General features: G+C 37.5%; 1 long non-coding RNA gene across 1 annotated transcript; it reads left to right on the plus strand.

Moving 5' to 3' along the window:
• Positions 1–5,943: 5,943 nt before the first annotated feature.
• LOC125184786 (uncharacterized) lies at positions 5,944–13,107 on the plus strand. Its single transcript, XR_007169194.2, has 3 exons — positions 5,944–7,229; positions 7,905–8,023; positions 12,889–13,107. It is a non-coding gene; the product is annotated as an uncharacterized lncRNA (long non-coding RNA).
• The last annotated feature ends 5,145 nt before the right edge of the window (positions 13,108–18,252 follow it).

The following is an 18,252-nucleotide window of genomic DNA, read 5'->3' on the forward strand; positions in this document are numbered from 1 at the left end:
TCTGATTCATAGTTTGTGCATAGCATCTTCAAGCTTCCACAGGCTGGAGCAGTGTAATGCACTTTTTCATTATGCATTTATTGGAGTTTGATAGATGATTTTTCTTCAAGCAGGATAGGTCTTGGATACTATTCAACTTTTTATTTTGAAAAATTGGAGAAGACTCAGGAGAAAATGAATAGAAAATCTCTGAATCTGGATGAAGTTCAAGGGCTGAAGGAGTGGCAAACATTGTCATTAAAAGTAAGATGGCAATCTGCCTGCTTTCAATATGTGGTATAATATTGATCCAGTACTTTTCAGTCATTCCAAGATAGCCTAGGTGACAATAAAATTAGAGATTGAAGAACACATTTTTAAAAAGTATAAATTATACCAATGCAACCTGGTTTTCTTCCACAGAACTGAATGGGCAGAAATGGTCACTGGTGAGGCTGTTCACACTATCTCATATGACACTGTGCTAAGAGGGATTTGAAAAATATGTGCAAAATTAAATCAGGATGAAATGGGTACACGAGTTAAAATAAATAAATACTTGAAGACAGTTACCTGGAAGAGAATTCAAATGGGAACTGCACGTATCTATCCTGGCTTGTGTCTGATGGTTGGCTGATGAGTCACCTTCCAGGTGACTTCAGAGTCAGAGTGTTTCTGAAGAAGAAGAAATAGAATTGGATGACAAATGAGCTTCATAAACTGGACAGCTGACATGAAGAAGCTGAAATTTGAAGAAGGTGACTGCAATGTGTAGCACTGAAAGAAGAAAAAACTATACGGATGTAGAATTGGGAATAACTGGCTGGACAGAAGTCCAGCAGAAAAACATCTAGGAGAATTTAGATCAGCTCACACACAGTCAACAAAGTGTTGCTGCTTGTAAGAACAATTAGTATCACAGAATAATAGAATGGCTTACATTAAAGGGATCTCTAGAGGTCACCTGGTATTATTCCAGCAAGCAAGGCTACCTAGAGCAGGTTGTCCAGGTAGTTTTTGAAGTTCTCCAACTTCAAAAAGAGGGAGACTTCACAACCTCTCTGGACAGCCTCTGACTATGCTCGGTCACCCACACAGTAAAGTGCTTGCTGGTGTTCAGAAGAAGCCTCCTGTGTTCCAGTTTGTGCCCATTGCCTCTTGTTCTGGCACTGGGCAACATTGAAAAGAGCCTGATTCCATCCTGTTTGTACCCTCCCTTCATGTATTTATACACATTGATAAGATCCTCCCTGAGCCTCCTCTTCTCCAGGCTGAGTAGTCCCAGTTCTCTCAGCCTTTCTTCATGGGAGAGGTGCTCCAGTCCTTTGATCAGCTTGGTGGCCCTCTGCTGCACTCTTTCCACTGTGTCCATGTCTCTCTTGTACCAGGGGGCACAAAACTGAACATAATAATACTCCAGGTGTGGCCTCACCAGTGCAGGGTCACCTCTCTTGACCTGCTGATGATGCTTTGCCTAATGCAGCCAAGAATGCCATCAGCCTTCTTAGCAGCAAGGGCACACTGCTGGTTCATGCTCAGCGTTTTGTCCACCAAGACCCCCAGGTCCCTTCCCACAAAGCTGCTTCCCAGCTGGCTGGCCTCCAGCATGCCTGGGGTTGTTGTGTTTCCCCAGGTGCAGGACTCTGCACTTCTTGATGAACCTAATGGCATATTCCTGTTACTATTTCTCTATATCATGTCATAGTTCATATCATCTTGGAAACATGGAAGCCTTTTTTTTTTTTTTTTCACATAGCTTTTTCCATTTTGAGGATCACACTTGCACAAAAATGTAGGAAAATAGAGACAATCTGAAGAAAAATAACCAAAACCATTAACTGCAAGAAAGGCTGCCAGTTCAGAAAAAAAGCTAGATAAACGAGCCTTCAAGAAGAACTTGTTTTGTTCTGTTGGTTATCAAAGCTTGTGATAGAAGAAAAGAATGACTAATTCTGTTGGGATAAGACAAGACAAAACTGAGTCTATCTGGGGAATAAAAGAGTTGTTGGGAAAAAAAAAATCCAGCTAGAAGGAAGTAGTGCTCTAGAACAAGCTATGAAGAGAAATTGTAGAATAAGCATTATCAGAGGTGACTTGAGTAAAATTCACTATTGCAGAAGGATGGACTGAATAGGACTTAAGGTACCTCATGTCCCTTCATTTTTATTACTCTTCTGTCATTTTGCTGCATTTGAGATAAGCCAGAAACCAGAGGTCTGACGGACAGATTTAGCAAAGAGATTACAAAAAGGGGACAGCAGATGAACACTGGAGACCAGAGAAACTGTATGGCAAATAAAAACATGAGTGGTTAGATTCTTGCTCTAGCCCCCACACCATTTTTATACCAGAAGTGCCAGGCTTTCATCTAAAATTAAGAATAATGAGCCTTTGGAAGTCCTGTGGCTTCTGCCCTGATGGCAAAGGCTATAGAAAAGATCTGTAGGTGACAGTTCAGCACTGGTTAACTGGAAGGTCTGGAGGCTTTCCAGCTTCAGTTCCTGGGCTGAACAGGTCTTCCAGGGCTGTGTCCTCAAGTAGCCGTCAAGCACCTGGACTGGACACTGCAGCAGAGACCAGCTCCTGCCACATCTGCTCTGGAGGAGGCTTTCTTTTTTGATTGATATTATTTTTTCCTCTGCTAACACTCTGAGCTTTTCTACAATTTGGGTCACCACAGCAGTGCCAGCTGTAGAGGCGTGTTCAGCTCTACATAGCTGAGTGATCTGAAGGGTGATGAGAGCAAGGACAAAGCTCTTGTCAGCTGTGGTGAAGTTGAATAAAATAAGCCTGAAATCTGTGAGGAGAGAGCACCTAACAAACCGATCCAATGGCAGATCTAAACTGCAATTTCTTTTTATTTTCTGCCAAGGCCAAAAGTCATTGCAGCTTGTGATACTGGAGTGAAAAGTCAATGACGGAGTCAGCGTCTCGCATGCTGATGCTGCTCTTCTGAATATAAACACAGATGGCCCAGGCGCATTTCTTTGTGGAATCTCTGAAGCAGGCTATGAGAATGATGAATAATGAATTAAATGAAAAACTTCTGCTTGCTTTCTGCCCAGTGAAAATAGATAGCGCTACGCTGTTTGCTGTGATCTTTAGCTCCAATGCACCTAGAAACATCTAGATAATCATTAAATTTAAGATTAAACAAGAAGGAACTTTCAAAAGTCAAATAGCTATTTTTTTCTGAATTTGTTTTCTTTGAGATTCACCTGATACCTAGAGCACATATTTAAAACATGAGAAGAGGAAAACAAAATAAAAGAAAACAAAACAAAACACCCTTTTGTCCTATTTATACAGGGCATGATATTTCTAGGTCTTTCATTTCACTTTAATCTTCAGAAATGTTTGCAAGTGACAGTCTGATCTTGATCTTAAAGAAATGGTAGTCTCAGGAAAGGCAGTGTGACATCTCTTACTTGGTACTTTCTTCACAAGAAAGGCTGTTATAAAACAAAACAAACAAACAAACAAAAAAGTGATCCATTGCATGGCATGTAAGCATGACATTTCTCAAAGTTTGAGAAACCTTTCCAGTGAAAAACATCAATGAGAAGTCTCAGTTTTTCCAAAGAAAAGTCACTTCTTTTGTGATCAGTTGATCAACTTCACATTCAGGAGTTATATGGTGTTTCCTATCCAAGAGGTGGCTTCTTTAGCTGTTGGTGATCAAATGCTGAGGCTGTTTTATTGTAGCAGCTATACCCAGAGGATCACAAGCCTGTTTGCTCTGGATGAGGTGAAAATAAATTATATTCTGTTCATTATTACACTATATTTTAAAACATATTTTAAACAAAAGATCACCTGTGTGCTTTTGTTGGTGGTTATTTTTTTAAGCAGCTGCCAATTTGCTGCTGAGTGCTTAGGATAATTTAAAATATTTTAGATTTCCTTCATCCCATTTTCCTTATGATTTTTTCTCCTCATTTCTCTCTTTTTCCTGCTGTTTCTGCCACACTGTCCTTTCTAGAGTAAGAATAAGAATTCATAGCAAAAGGAACAAAGGAAGAGCATGTGAATTCTCCTAGTATAAATTAAATAAGCTGAAATGATGCAGAATTGAGGACTAAAGAACTGCTTGCCTGTACACAAGAGTCTTGGGAAAGTCTGTATGCCAGCTTAAGAAAAGTTATTAGTAAAGTTGAGATCAGGATGACACCTGGAAGGTGCTGCTGTTTTTTTTTTTTTTTTTTTTTTTTTGAATTTTAGTAGGGGAACCAGCGCAGTTTTTTTTTTCCCTTATTTTCTGTAAATAACATTTTTGATGTTTTTTAAATTTATTTATTTATTTTTACTTCTGCAGTCAGTGACAGCACTTAACCCCCCCCCTCCTCCCCCAAATTAATTAGTTTATATTACTCTCCAGAAGCAAAATCTTGGTCTTTATGTCCTCTTGCTAATTGCCTTTCTTGCAGCAGTCGATTTCCAGTCTCTCTGCAAGGGTATGAGCTCAGAGAGTCTGAATCAGGAAAATGTGAAAAGCTGCACACACCAGGGTGGATGGTTTAAGATAGTTGATTATTGGTGGGTAGAGTTAACCATGCTGTTCTGAAGTATTTAATGTTTACTACTGTTCTGTTAACAAGGGAATATTTTTCTCTTCATTTACTACTATTTCAAAAGTCAGGTAAACCTTTTTTGGACTCAGTCATGTGGAATTACACTGGAAATGCTCTGAAATCTTAAGCACCTCAACATAACCACTATACTATGTCTTAGTATAGAGACTGAAATTCAAACCTTGTGCTGGGTTCATTTCTGGTTTGGTGCTCTGCAGTACCCACATCCCGTTGGGTTTCTTTTCCCTGCTGGGTCTGGCAATGCCTGCTCTCATCTCTACCAGCCTGTGACCAGCCATCCCTTCTCTCCATGCCCACTTGTTAAACAAGATCCCCTTTCGACCTGGAGTCTGATCTAACACCAGGCATGCTCCATTAACTCTACCCAGCTGCCTGAAGAGCCTCCATCCTTATCTTCTCCTTCTGTGATTTCAGGGGCTGGCTCTAGAAGCAAGTTTTTTGCACAGTATTTGAACTGATGTCCCTCCTGGCGCCTGTTCACCTGTCTCACGTGGTTTTGCTCCAGTAATGTGTCCACAGCCTGGACAGATCACTCAGGTGGTTAAGAGCTGACTATGGAGAAATTCAATTGAACGTTTGGTTTCCCACAGGCCACATATCTCAGTTTTAATGGCACAGTAATGGCTTTTTACATTATTGCATCACCGCTGAGGAATAATTTATATATATTTTTAATTTAGTTAGAATTTTATATGACATTATAGAAGGAAGTAAGGCACTAGATCTGAAATAATTTGACAAACCAAGCACATTATGCCTCAGATTTGTGAACGAGGTATCCGATGTTCAGATTTGTAGCTGTGATGCTGCCCTTCCTTTCTGTGCTAACATTGCAGTGTGGCAGTGAAATATGTGGGATCTAGCTCCACTTAATAGGAAACTATTATCATCAAGATGCCAAGTGGTATAGAGAATTATGGCTTAATGTAGGGGCTTTGTTTATGAGGAAATAAAATCCCCGTGACACATGTAGGGAAGTGGCTGGGGAAGGCAGAGTGGGTTGCTCCCTCTTTGGAAAAAGGGAAAACCATTCTTGCAGTTGTTTTTGCCTAAGAACCTGGGTGCTCTTGGTGGGTGATGCAAAAGGATGGGGAGGGACATCAGGTGTGTACCTCTGGAAGATTTAACCTTAGGAGAAACTAATCAGTAATCTGAAAGCAGGGAATAATTATTTTTTCCTTTTACTTCTGTTCAGCCTTTAGCTTTTTTTTATTTTATTTTTATTATTTTTCTCTCTTAATTCCTTTAATTAAACTGCTCCTTATCTCAATCCTCAAGCTTTTTTTTTTTTTTATTATTATTATTTCTTTTTTTTTTTTCTTTTCTTTTTCTTGCCTTTTTTTTTTTCTTTTTTTTTCGTTCCCATCGTGTTTTCTCCCTCTGTCTTTCTGAGGAGGGGGAGTGAGAGAGTGAGATCATGGAGTTGAGCCACTTGTTTGCATTCTTTTTTTGTTTGGTATCATCAGAACTACAGAACACTGAAATTCTGCCTCTTTCCATAATTACCAGAAGAAATGAGAAGTGTCCATTAGCTGAGACACATCTTCAGAAGATGTATTTTGCATTCAGATTCCTCAGAGGATTCCTCAACAAATATTCCTTGCAAACTGTACTAACAGAGGTGTTCTCTATAAGGCTTTCTTCATGGCTGGAGAATGTTTAGATGAAGGATTACATTCAGCGCTTACATTTTTTTGTGAAATACGGACTTTCAGATAAGGGTTGCTGAATGAAGATAGAAACACCAGTTCCATCATTATAAGTGTGTGCCAACAGTCCCAGGAAGATCATCTGGTATTTTCAAGAACTTTTAACTGTGGACCTATCCTCTGGAATGAGATTTTTGTGCATTTATGAGAAGCAGTGTACATTGTCATCCCCAGAAGCTGCCAGAAATATTAAATCTGACTTCAGTGACAATGAATACTGAAAGATTGATGTTCAATAGGGTTCATGAAAGAGAGAGGGAAGGTTGTGACTTAACACTCCACAGTCAAAAGATTTAATAGAAAAAAAAAGTCTTTGTTTATTTTGAGTGGTTTTCTGTATTTTCAAATCATTTAGCTGATAAGTGAAAACAGCACCTTGCCAAGGGAAATGGGAAATTGCTGTTACACAACTAGAAACCGTTGAGAATTGTGAAGCTGGGAATAGAAAATACTGAAAATATCTTTCTTTGCAAGAAATATATGTTACTGTCTACTGTAAATGTATTCTGGTTTTCATGCAAAATGCACTAGAAATAACTTAGCAAACAGGATGGAAAAATAGCAATTGAAATGCCTTTTCCAAACTCTGACTCCAGTGACTTCTGGTGAAAGGGAACTGCAGAAGTAAGTGTCTTGTTTTCAGGGACAGAACATGTGTATGTATGGCTGCTTATTCCATATATTCTACTTTTTCAGACATCAAATGGACTTTTCCCTATCGGAACTCCATCCCACATTCAAATTACAGCTCCTCCCTGCAGTGGTACAGCAGTTGCTGTAATGAAGTGAATCTTAGCCTCCCTTTCTCCATTGCACAGGGTGGACTGGAGACTCCTAAGGACAGAAACTGCCCTTTAACACTAGTGTGACAAGAGTTCACATGTCACTGCTTTGTGTGGAGCAACCTGTAAGGATGTGGTCCTGAGTGTTTTTGAAAGAAACCACCAAGGTACTGATTGTAATGTGCACATGACTGACGATACATATTTGATGCAAGTTTTGTAATCAAGTTTTGAGTACATGGAGGGTAATGAAGATTTAAGGTAGATTGCTTAAGAAAAACTTCTGCCAAAATAAATAAATAAATCCCATAATAAAATATGCCAATCAGTACCCTGTAGGGTATGTTGCATTGAACCAGAATTCCCACTCCCGGGGAACAGTATTCATGCAATATAAATATTTATAAATAAAAATTCTTAATTCAGGCATATTGTGCCAGTTACCACTGTCATCAACATATTCAAAATGATCATATACCAGGAAATTATCATCTGAATATACATAATTTTTGATTAAATAAATACATTTGCTCTCTAAACTCTGGAGGGTAGTTGAGTAAGTGACAAGCTGAAGGTAGAAAAAAAGGCAGCCGTTAAGGTTTTCACTGCACACTTTCACTGTTTCCTATTGAATTGTTATACAAACATCTGAAGTGATGTGACATTTTGCAGGCACAGTGTGTAGAACTGGACTCCTACCTGGGTCAGCCTGGGCATAACCTATGGCTATGGTTAGCATAGACTCTCCACTACTTGAAGTTGCGACAGCTGTAAGAGTAGTAATGTAGCTGAAGAGCTTCAGGATCTCCAGGCTGAATGAAGTTCTTGTTTCTTGTTTGCAGGTTTAGGTGATGAAGGAAGTTGTCAAGTCATATCTTAGACCAAGGCAAAAAAGGCTGTGGGAGCTCGTGTGAGAAGCAAATGCATTTCTTGACAAGAAAAACTGTCAAGGAAGGAAGAGGTGAGGAACATTGTCCTTCTCATATTGAAATTAGGACAGCTATCATTGCACTGACCAAATATATCCTGAAGAGGTACATTTACCACACAGCAAAGCTTTAGCATTGAGCAAGGGGCTCCCAGGTGGTCTGCTGCCCTGCTGCAGGTTAGTGCTTAATGCCTCATTACTGTCTTCTGGCAGACATGCCTTGTCTCTTGTCTTGGGAACATTTCCTATTGAAGGCATCTGGGCTTTGCCTATGAGACTGTTATACTTCCCAGTGATGTGACAGGTTAATCCTTCCTCTGTAGGCAGAGGAATTCAGTAGAGACACAAATCTTTCATTGAGAATACATAGTCCATTAAGATCATTTTGAAAGACAGTGATGGAAATCACTGCAAAACAATTGCTGCTCTTAGTCACCTTCTGGAGGGATGGCTGAACACTGAAAATCAGCGCTTTATGTTTCAACTTACAGCAAAATTCAAAAAGAGTTCCATGAGCAACTGCTGCATAATGCTGCCAAAAGGATTTTGCCAATCTTTGATTTACATCAGCAACATCATTTTTAAGCTTGCTTTGCATTTTGTTGCTAATTTGCTAGTAAAAGTTTTTTCTTGCTGATTGATCATTATAAAGGCAAACTGATTTCAAATTAAATACTGTCTTTATAATAACAGCAGTAATTTTGGTAACTATAAGGTTACACTGGGTAATTAAACACTTACTTAAGCAAATATTTATGGGGATTTTGAAGTATCACTAATGAGAAAAGGAGTGTTTATTTTTCAGATTATTGGCATTTTCTCTTCTTGGTGAATATTTGCCTGCCTATATTTATGTGCATGTTGGAGTTCACTTAAAATACTGCCAAAAACAATGTTTTAAAATTGTAAGAAATTCAGTAAAACTATCTTAAATATGATACATAAAGAAAAAAGGTAAGTTTGTTAAGATGAAAATTGCACTTAAAGTTAGTAGTGAGTAAATGTTACTGACTGCTTGTATTAACATTGCTCTTCAGATTTGTTTTTCAAATTATGACATTTCTTTGCTTCTCACAATTTTATTCAAACGTGAAGTAGGACATCAGCTTCCCAGTGTTTTCCTTTCCTGGTGAGCTAGGTCAAATGAGGCACCATATACACCCCACCCTGTGAATTGCATATACACAAGAGGAAAACTTTTTGTCTGGAGAGGATGTGTTTGAGTACTTGACCATCAGGTACAGCAATTATAAGGTGCAGACTGTGTCATCCTCACACCCAGATTCCACACAGCTGTTGGCTCAAATGAACCTTGTAATTTGCTTGAAATTCATTCAATATTTTATTGCTTTCCTTAGTTTGGGTTACAAACCATTTCCAAGACTGCTAAAGCAGATCTCTGCAATGATAGGGATTTCAGCAGCTGTGCTGTAAAACACTGCTTTGAGATTGCCTACGAAATGGATGAACATTTCACTTTCAACCTATATGTGTCAGGTCCCCATGCCACAATGTGCCACTGCCAGGGTGTTAAGAGCTATCAAATGATTTCTGCTTTTGTTATGTCAATCCTAGAATAATTTTCATGTCTTCAGTTTTCATGGATATGACAAAAGGTTTTACTGTTTTTTTACTAAAAAAGACTTGAAATGCTTCTGATTAAAACAGGATTTTTTAAGTATGTTCTAAATGTGGATAGCAGTAGTAAGCTCTATCTTTGGGAGGTTCAAAATCTGGGAAGACAGCAAGTCATTGGAAAAAAAAAGAACAGAAAACAGATGAAAGCCTTCTAGCTTTACATTGTCTTTATATGGCATGTTAGATACCACAAGTCAGTACAGTATTCTGTCCTTGTATATGTAAAACATTAAACACTGTGGATACCATTCAACATGGTGACAACATCCAGTTTACCTTTCTGGCTTACTGACTGCTCCCTCAAATGGGCATGACATCAAACAAGAGTCATATTCTGTGACTCTTTGGCTGCCTAAAATTGTTGGGGTAAAAGCAAAACACTCATCTAGCCCCCATTCAAATGCTAGTGTTTGATGGGACCTCCCCAGACATGGTAATGCTAGTGGTTTATCTCAGACCTCCTTTTGAAGGTGAAACTCTTCTGCAGCATTCTGGAAGACCACCCTGCCACTGTGGTGAGATTTCATCTATCTAGAGTAAGAAAGTGGCACTTAAGCAAGAGACATCTTATGCAAAATTCTCTACACCTTGCATATGTCAGTTTCTCACTTAAAACAAAAATAACCTATCTGTGCGAGCTACTTGGTCACCCTTGGGGTTCATACCTGTGATGGTGACACTCTTTCGCATGTCTCATGTGGGTGAATTCTGTTCTACCATTGTACACAGACTTTGCTCTAGAGTTGACAGGGGAGGACTTTGGGCTCAGCAGTGAGATTCCAAGAAGACCAAGTCTCTCTTACCGAGCTGTTTGGAAGGAAAAAACAAACAAACAAACAAACAAAAAAACAAACCACTTGTGTCTTGAAGCTGTTTGGAAGAAAACCTTGTGTCTTCCCCACAGCTTGACTTGGAATCTCCGAGGTATGGACCTCCTATAACACAATCTCAGCTGTTCTCTCATTCCTTTCTAAGGCAGACAATAGTACCAGGAGCCTTTGACAAAGAGAAGAGCCTGTGTACCAGGTGGTGGAGTGTAAATGCGAGAGCAGAAGGTCTCTAAGCACAAGAACATATGCTCTCATGTGCAAAAGAATGTGAGCACTTCTAGTGACTTGACAAAACATCTCTAAAACTTTTCTGCATATGTAAGTGTTCATCAGAGCAAGCTTAGCACCTCAAAAATCTCTCATCTCAAATTCTCAGTTACAGTTCAGAGTTCTAATTTATTTCGAGACTTGAACAGTAAATACTGTATCTCCTGAGCACTTCTTCTTGATTTATTTATTTGTTTATTTATTTATTTTGTGATTATAAGACTGTAGGGTGATACTTAAATATTCCTACCATAGTATTCTCCATCTCTTTTGCAGCTGGTTTTGTACGGTTTTCTTCTGAAAGGAGAAGGAAGACTTTTAAATTAATCAAAGTGAATGCTTGATATACCAACATCTTCATTGCATCTTTAAATCCTATAATTTCAATTTCTGGTTGAATCTTTCGACACCATTTCTTAAGATCTTAAGTTTTTTTTTTCTTTTTTTTTTTTTTCCCCCACCCTTAATCCCACAACATAGTAAAAATGATTTAGTTTGTTCTAATTTGTATTATTATGAGTATTATGAGTATTATTTTTAATAAATCCTTGTAGGTGATCTAGAGGAGTGAAAGCTTCCACGTAGAGCAGTTTCTTATGTGCATAGTGTTTAGGGTGATTCAGGGAAATCCATTGGGATTTCCTAGAACAGAATTGTGTGTGTAGATCTAGTTTATTAGAAACTGTGCACACAAATATTATAGCTTTATATTCGTATAAAATATGTTTTATAACTCTGATAGAATTATTCTTCTCCCTGTAGTTAAAAAAAAAATCAATTTGCAGAAAATTTTGTCTTTTTTAATCTGTCTGTACCTTAGAGTGGAAAGATACGTTACATCCTTTGTACACTGTAATATATTGACTATTAAGCAATATGAACAAATTCAATAGCCTGAGTAGTGTTATATTGCTTTAATTGTCTGACGTTTGACTTGAATTCTTATTGACATGCAGTGAATAAAAATAGAACTTTTTTTTTCAAAACTTATTACCAGACTCTCATCCCATCTCTCTCCCAGGATGGACAGGTTAGAGCTACCTCAGCTATATCTATTCATAACATATAAATGGATTTACTGACAACTTGATATTTGGTAATGGATATTTTAATATTAGAGAGTGCCGATTCATTTCTGTGCCCGTTTTAGCATTCTTCTTTTCTGGGGATTGTCTGATTGGCTGCTTCTCTCTGTCTCTCTCTCTCTCTTCCTCTCTCTCTCTCTCTCTTTCTCTTTTATAAAGATGTTTGAAAATATCTATGTCCTTAAGCAGGTCTCCATTCCCAATTGTCAAACTGTGGGCTTTTTGGCACCTTATGTAAACCAGTTAAAATGGCTTTGAGTGAGAAAATAAAGCCTTGACATTATTTTTAAATGTTATCTTTTCTCTGTTGTGATATCACCATAAATGAACAGGTTAATGATATATAAATAGTCTATCATTTAAATCTAATCATTTCAGAATAGAGATAATGTTGCAATTCTTAAAAATATCTTTAATCTCCCATTATAAACTAAAGGTGCATTGCCTGATGTCACGGCAAAACCTATAGAGAGTACTTCAGGAGAGGAAATCAATGGAGTGTGTTTCAGGACTTATTTGAGATTTCTCCTACATTCAGGAAAAAACAGCAAGATAGGATTCATCTTGCCTAGTTTTAGTTATTTACAGGTTAAATATGTGCATTCAACCTACATGTTTAGGCTACTCTGATAGGTAACTCTAGGGCACAGACCACTCTACTCGAAGACAGATGTCCAAGAAGAGACAGACCCTCATAGTCTTGTGTCCATTTCTCCCTTCTGGCTTGGAAAGCAAACGGAACAGCTTCAAAGGTCTGAATCTTGAAGAGCTGCATGCCACCTCAGGAGACCGCATCTTTGCATATGGAGCTTTTGTGCCTAAGAATTGCTCTGGTAATAGCCTTTCTAACAACAAGACTGCTTTGAAGTTGCACTTTATGGGAATTCTTTTTGTCTCCACAAGTGATAGGTTTCATTAAAAAGGGGCAGTGAGCAGTGAAGAGCGTTATGTGGAATTTACAAAATCAGTCTTAATCTCATTTATCCTCTCTTTGTAAATTGCATTGGGCCATTACAATGCCTGTTTTACTCCATGTACCTGAAACGTCAGTGACACTTTCCAATTCTTTTCCTTACAGGAGATTCACAGAAATTCACCAAGACAATCGTAATGTGAAATAAGTGAGAATGCAGCACAGACAAGGGAATTTTGGCATGTCCATTACAAGAAACTACAGCATTTCATTTTTGCAGCTGGGGCAAAATCCTTAAGAATTGTGCAAAACACAAAAGTTGTCTTACCTTCTTCCTAAAAATACGTATCTGAATATTTTGCAAAATAAAGATTCTATACTTAAGCTGCATCTTGGTTGCAAAGTTATTGTTATGGAAAGCTTTTGATCAGCTGTAGGGTGCAACACTTATTAGAGAACATAGTCATTGGGAATTAATTGCCATCATAACTCCAGTACAAGCTCACTACTGTTTTGCTTTATTATAACATGACTTTCCAATTAAATTTTCCATTCCTTCACCTAATTCTTATCTTGGTAGCTCCATTTAAAATTACCAGAGTTATTTCCAGTTAAAGCAACAGTATACAAGAATGCAAATAAACCTGGCTTTTGACATCCTTTCAGCACAGTTTGGAATGCAAATGCCTCTTCACCACCAGAGTAAGCCACCAGAAATAGAGAGGGTCACTTCAACTGTGTCTGGTTTCCCCCTTAGAAGAATTTTTTGAGATCTCATATCTAGTATGACTTTGGGAAGCTGATTTTCCAGCTATATGAAGTGCAACAAGAGATGTAACCTATTTTACATCTTGCCTTGAAGCCTTGAAGACAAAACAAAGATAAATTCAGAAGAAAATTCAAAGATAATGTCTGTTGCCCTTAGGTAATGAAATGATACTGGTGAACTATCACAGTCAAGTGTGCAGTGAGTTACCAGTAATAAAATTTGAGGCCAGTTTTAACTGGTCTGTTGCCAAAATTGAGGTTTTATGTGCTGGGGCTGTTCCAGGAGATAATCCACGGCCGTGATGGGTCACTGCAAAGGGAGAATTCCCAATCCTGAGGCACCATCTTAAGAAGTGGTGACAAGCAAATTGATTGCGCTGGCTCAATAGCTGTACTAAGGAGAAAAAAGGTAATATAATACAAGGGCAGTCCTGGAAACATCTAGATATAGTTGAACTTAGGCAAAGCAGGTTTATTCAAAACATGTTTGGTGTTTTTTTTTTCCCCCTCAAATTAATTTAAATGATTATTTTTAATCTGGCACAGCCAATGAGATTGTTACATCATGTTAATGCAGTAAAAGTGAATCCAAAATATTTACCCATATAGCTATTGGGTAGTGCTGAGACGTGTGTTAATATAGCATTATCCAAATTCATAAATGGCCTCTAGAGAGGAAGTGTTCCTCACAGCTGATGTGGAGTGATCAAGTTCAAGGTTTACAGATAACCACTTTGAAGGTCACTTTAGAGGTCACTAAGACACATAAAGTGGACATGAAATCCTCAGGCATCAATTAATAGTTGTTTATTTAAAATGCTCTGGTAGTAAGGTTTTAGAGGGAAAAATCTGAGGATGATTTGTACAGTTTGCACTACTTAGACTTATATGCCATTCATTTATGCCATTTTTGATGCTTAGGATATATCTCAAGTTGAGATATTACAATAAATACATATACTACATAGATATATTAAGTTTAGAAGTTTGAATTCAGGGAAAATGAAGTTGGAAATCTGTCAAGATATTCTCCAAATCCAAGAGGAGGAGAGAATTCAGATACAGTAAATCAGGTCCAGGAATTTTAATCCTCCCTACAGTATATTTTTGTTTATTTATTCTGTAGCTATTTATCATTCTACTAGTCTATCTCACATTTTACACCAAAAGTTTCCTTACTCATGTGGGGAATGCTGAAGGTCTTTAGAGTAAAATGAGAAAGTGTTTTTACATCATTTATGTAGGATTCAAACTGCTTTTTCTAGTGTTGAATACCCATTTTAGTAAAAAAAATCTGAGTGTACAAGATTAAAATCTAAATATTTGTGGTATTAATACCTGTTTCTTTATTGATAGTGACGCAATAAAAATTTAAAGATAGAAATTATATTCCACTCTTTCTGTAGACATGGAAAGATACCTAGCATGGAAAAATTCAAATTTAACATCTGAATCCAAGGGTATTTTAGAAAAATATATGTTGACAACTGGTATTGTACTTCACTGTAATGCTCATTCTGTGTTCATTTTTCCTGTTTGCTTAGCTTTAGACCCTGAAATCTTCTGCTTTTTCCGACTTCTCAGAAACAGACCTGCAGATCAGAGATTATTGCTGAACATTTTCCAGAGTAGCTATCCAAAAGAAAAACAAGTCTGAATAATCTTTAACTTTTCTAAAGAACTCTTATACTTTGTATTGCTCTGCCGATCTGTAAAGACAATACAAACAACAAAACAACAACAACAAAACAAACAAACAAGCAAGAAAAAAAATGCTTTTGAATCTTAGAGGTTTCAAACTTTAATTTACTTGCAGTTCTGCTCACTTATGAATGTCATATGCCCTGTGTTTCAGAGCAACTTGTAATTAAAAAAAAGATAATATCTAAGACTGAAAGTACATATATTCTAACAATGAAAAATTAGATTAAAGATATTATTTAGGTCTCTAATCTTACTTCATTTTCAAGCCAAAATGGTATTAGATTCTTTTTGTGTAGCTGACTCATCAAAGCAGGAGGACTTTTGTACTTATATTTTAAAAAATCACCAGTGTATTTTCATTAATTTGTCAAAAAGTAGAGATGTGGGGGAAAAAAAAAAAAAGTATATATGCCATAAAGTAAATGTTTTTGCTTTAAATAATTGCTTTTTTTTTTTTTTTGACACATACATGTGAAAAATGGCCAGAAGATCTCAGCTTCCATTTATTTTTTTTTTCTCAGAGAAATTAATTAAAAAAACAAAACAAATATTGGTAATGCATAAATCAAAACAGTGGTAACTGGGGTGTTAAATGCCATCCAGAAGCTGGGAATTGCTTCTTGCTTGATTGTTGGAGGTCTGACCATGCCCTGCTCCTCTATCAATGGTCTGTGGAGCTGGATGGGCTCTGGGGCAAGTTATTTGCAGCTGGTATGCAGTGCCTCATTAAGCAGTTTCATTTGCTTTTTCTTTTAAAAGGTGTTTGTGAAATGTGTTTTGTGGCCTGCAAGACTTTTAAAAGGGTTACAGGAATCCTAAAAGTTTCAGTTTTAGGACACAGAATGATTTTCAATAAGTTTTTATCCTATGTATTATTTCTCACAAAAATCAAGATAAAAAGAAATTTCTTTCCAATTTAAAGTGAGCTGTTGATGTGACAGTTTTTGACCCCTTCTGGGTATCTCACATGTTTCCGTAATAAATTAAATCAAGCTTTTACTTACTTAGCAAGTAAAAACCTAGCCCTGTAGAGTCAGCATCTGTTCTTACTTTTATAAGTTTTGTTTTCCTTTCCAATTACCATAAAAGAGTGTCAGCAAGATATATTATTAAAGGTTTAAAGCCAACATGTCTGTTGTAAATAGTTACATTTTCAAAAAAGTAGAAAGCACAGTTTTGTCTGTAGCTGCTCTGTTACTTGTGAGCACCTCTGAAAAGGAAAGTATTAAGCTTGACTTTGTAGGTATAGCTCATGTTAATAGGTCTTTACGCCTAGGGATAGGGATGAGCTGACCATACTTTTTTATTATTTTTTTTCTTCAACGCATTCAGCTCATTCTGCTAGAAGAGCGCTGCAGATAACTAGTCTATAATGTCTGTTATGGATGGATTCTCTGCACAAGTCAGAGGTCTTTTCTTGTCTCAGAGAACCAGAATGTATATTGTATTGCATACTACACCATCTGCAGATGCCAAATATTAACTCTGAATAAATGCTAATCTCATATCTGAAGTCTATATCCACAAAATAAGCAGTTGTGACTATAAGGTTAGCATATTACAAAATCAAAAAATCCCAGTTCTTATGACAGTGAATACCAGGTGCTTAATACAAACTGAATTTCTTTGGCATTTCCTTGCTCTACTTACCCAATTATTTACCTAATTTTCAATATAAACTCTTGCAATCAGATATTACCTGTACTACTGTGACAGTACAATAAGGCATGATGGATTGTTTCACATATTGTGGAAAACAAACAAACAAACAAAAAACAACAACAAAAATCTGAGATGTGGCACAAATTCTATTCATCCAATGGAAGTAGTGGAAGCCAGATTTCAGTGTGTTAGTTACAGCTATCATAGTTTCACAGTAATCTACAAGCAATTTGTGTTACAGGGCAAATTTATTCATGCTACTGTAAAGTAAATTAGAGTTCTGTCTAAAAGCATTTGCTGAACGGTAGCTGAGAAGTGGTTTCTATGCATGGTTGCAAACTGAACACCCTTCTTGCAAGAGGATCATAGAATATCTGAGTTAGAAGGGACCCACAAGGATCATCAAGTCCAACTCCTGGGTCCCCAAAGGACCACCAAAAAAATCAGACCACGTGTCTGAGAGTGTTGTCCAGATGCTTCTTGAACTCCAGCAGGCTCAGTGCTGTGATCACTGCCCTAGGCCTTTAATGTCTTTAATAGTCCGCCAAAACCTGGTGTAAATTCCTTGTTTTTCTTATGTTGAGATGTAAAAGGATCTGCTATGGTATTACCTCATACTGTGCCTGGCATCTGCTGCAGACCATAATAGGTTTACTCTATACAGAATTAAACCAAAGCTATGTCAAAAAAAGAAGCTCCTCATTTCACATGAAACCAAGCTGAGAAGATGACTTGAAGACCAGCTGCTGGTATCTTTTTTTAAATTCACCCTGGTGCTGTGTATATTTTAGTCTAGTTACCCTGTTTCCTTCTTTTTCCTCCTCCTGGAAGTTAATCTTCCCACTGTTACCCTTGTCCCAGAATGCAGGGGAATGGCTCTTTTCCAGCCAGTGTCAAATGGAAAGTTAATAATGGGAATCAGAAGCTGACTGTGGCCAAGACACTAAAGAAACTAAAGAAACAAAATATGTCAAAGAAACAAAGAATCAAGAAACTAAATACGTCAAATTGCTTTTACTGAGCAAAGCCTGAAGATCACTCCTGCTCGTCACCTTGGTTCTCTGACACAGCTGTTGTTTTCCCCATCCTCTTATTTTGTTGCAAGCCCATTTTCTTTGTGGATCAGCTGAGTAAATGGTGAAGTTAAACTATGTGGAGTTGTCACCATGGTCATGGAATGAGGGACACCAAGTGCCTGCTGTGCTGACACTGTCACTCCTATTTATAACTCCTTCATATTGCTGCTTTGTTGTTAAGTCAATCATCACTAACTTAAAATCAGTTGAAGAATACTGATAGTTGAAGAATACTGAAGAATAACCCCCAGGGAGAGTTTCTAATGTGTTGAATTTGGCCTCAGAAGCATAATATCAGTAGATCTTTCTGGTAACCACG

The sequence above is a fragment of the Anser cygnoides genome, chromosome Z, assembly GCF_040182565.1.
Source record: "Anser cygnoides isolate HZ-2024a breed goose chromosome Z, Taihu_goose_T2T_genome, whole genome shotgun sequence".
NCBI classification, from domain to species: domain Eukaryota; kingdom Metazoa; phylum Chordata; class Aves; order Anseriformes; family Anatidae; genus Anser; species Anser cygnoides.